Below are 2,864 nucleotides of genomic sequence, written 5' to 3' on the forward strand. Positions count from 1 at the left end.
ATCAAAGAAGGCTGGAGGATATACCTTCTCAAGGTCGCATAGGATAGTTGGTATCTTGTCTCTAAGACGCTCCAAACCATCTATCCTGATATTCCTACTGCAGAGTTCCCTGAAGAATTGTCCCAACTCTGCAACTGCTCTGTATAAGTCAGGGCGGCCCAATCCTCTAAGGATAACAGGTAAAACCCTTTGAAGTAGGACGTGGCAGTCATGAGTTTTCAACCCTTGTACCTTGTTTCCATCTGCACTGACTAACCTTTCAGGGTTGGAAGCAAATCCATGTGGGAATCTCACATGTGACAGGACCTCACAGAATTCTTTTCTTTTTACCTTGTCCAAGATGTACACAGCTGGTGCCATATCCCGTGGTTTACCTTCATCTTGCACCTGCAAATCCTTTCTGATACCCAGGTGTGTCAAATCAATCCTAGATTTTAAGGTATCTTTCGTCTTGCCTTCAATATTAAGAAGTGTGCCGATAATGTTGTCACATATATTTTTCTCAATGTGCATCACATCAAGATTATGCCGCAGATCCAAATCTTTCCAATACTCCAAGTCCCACAAAGTGGACCTACGGGTAAACAATAATCTCTCTTCTACCCTGCCACGCTTCCTTTTCCCGCTACCATTACCAGGATGGTTTCCTGGTGTAATATGCCTGACCTTCTCTAATTCCACTTGCAACTCATCGGCAGTGAGCCTCTTTGGCGCATCACGGTTTTCATGCTTTGCATTGAACACATGTCTTCGGTATTTTCTAGGATGTGGCTTGTCCTTGGCAAGGAAACGGCGGTGTCTAATGTAACAGATCTTGCTAAGTATTGCGTATGACAGCGGATTTCTGTCACAGCGAACACATGCGTTGTAACCATGTGTCGTTTGCCCTGACATAGTGCCCAAAGCCGGATAATCATGGATGCACCAAATTATAACAGCACGCAGAAAGAAATCAGCTGGTGGGCTGCTATATAGGTCTCGAGTGAGAACACCCTTCCATAGCTGTTGAAGTTCCTCCACAAGAGGCTCCATGAACAAATCAAAATCCTTTCCAGGACTTTTTGGACCTGGGATGAGCAAGGCCATCATGTAGTTTGATTCTTTGGTGCAGACATTTGGAGGCATGTTGTAAGGGATAACAAGCACTGGCCACATGCTATATGTGGCGCTCTGGTGGCCAAATGGATTAAATCCATCTGAAGCTAAGCCAAGTCTAATGTTTCTCGGGTCAGCAGGAAACTCTTTGTGTTTACCATTGAAGCTTTTCCACTCACTACCATGAGATGGATGGCTCATTACATTCTGATCTCTGTACTCCTGGTTCCTAGAATACCACAGTACATCCTCTCTTGTTTCAGCATCATGAAACAACCTCTGCAATCTTGGTGTAATTGGAAAATGTCTCAAAACATTATGAGGAATCCTCTTCACAGCATCGCCATCTTTCCATCTTGATGATTTGCATTTCGGGCATTCACTTAAGTTGGCATAATTCTTACAAACATGGATCATATCATATCCAATTCCAACTACACGAAGGAAATTCTTCATTTTACTGTAGGTGTGTGGCAGCTTAGACGCATCTGGGAAAGATTTGCGGAAAGCAGCCAACATCGCATCGAATGATTTGTTGGGCATCCGCTCAGATGTCTTCACCTGAAGAAAGGTGACCATAGCTGAGAATACTGACAGCTTATTTCCTGGGGTGACAGCAACGTTGCATTGTTCCAACATGCGGGCCCACCGTTTTTCTTCTGCAGGTGAAAGTTCACGGAATGCACGAGCATTTCGTAGCATTGTTTCAATGTTGGTCAAACTCACTGGCTCTGCCACCACCACCTCCTCCTCCTCTTCCACCTGAGCATCAGGCAGATCAAGATGGTGATCTGCTGCTTCCACATAGTCAATAACATTGACGTTCACAGCTTCACCATGATGAACCCACCTAGTATATGTGACCGACATCCCATACAAGTGTAGATGATTTTGCACAGTTGACTGGGGTCTTGTAACTGAATTCATACAACTGTTGCACGGGCAGAGCACATCTGATTTCGGACCACCGTACTCAGCTCTGATAAAGTTCATGAAGTTTTCAACCCCCTCGACATATGCAGCGGATAATCTTCGAGCAGAAGTTATCCAAGTCCTGTCCATCTGTTAGACATACAAATTAGTTCTTCTACTAGATATTACAGGAAAAACATATATGCTTTTTTATGAAGTCCAGAAAAAATACCTAGGTCGATGTCTAAAACTATGGCAAGATATTTGGATGAGAAGATCTAAGTAACGAAATATATGTAAAGCTAATTCAGCAAACATATTTGAGTGCCAAATTATGGCAGGCTGTTTCAGTAGTCAATGAGGCCGAGCACACAGCCATCGAACTATCGAAGGTCATCGCAGCAACAAAGATCGAGTATAAAACGGTGTAGAGCTATTTCACCTAACAGATGGGCTACTAGACCATGGCAATCTACGTCACAATAAATATATGGCAGGATATTTTAGCAACTAATCGACCTTGGCATGCCATCTCAGCTAAGCAGATTGAGTGCAGAACAGGGCAAGGAAGCTTCTTAAGCAGAGCATATTGACAGTAAACTACTTCGGCAAACAGTGAGATTAACAGCGTCTATCAGCTAACATTCAGCGCTACACCGACATGAACGGGGCCTCAGTCTAGAATGTGTGTACCATGGGAGAAGCTGGCCGACGTGCGTCTCCACACGAACGTCACCAGCGGTGGCGGCGCTGACCGCCGTGCGCCTCCACAAGAACGTAGCCAGAGGTGGCGGCGCGGCTAGAGGACGACAGTCTAGGAGAGCGTACTGTGGAAGCGAGAGGATCGCCGAACCGCG

Source organism: Triticum aestivum, chromosome 7D, assembly GCF_018294505.1.
Source record: "Triticum aestivum cultivar Chinese Spring chromosome 7D, IWGSC CS RefSeq v2.1, whole genome shotgun sequence".
Taxonomy (NCBI): domain Eukaryota; kingdom Viridiplantae; phylum Streptophyta; class Magnoliopsida; order Poales; family Poaceae; genus Triticum; species Triticum aestivum.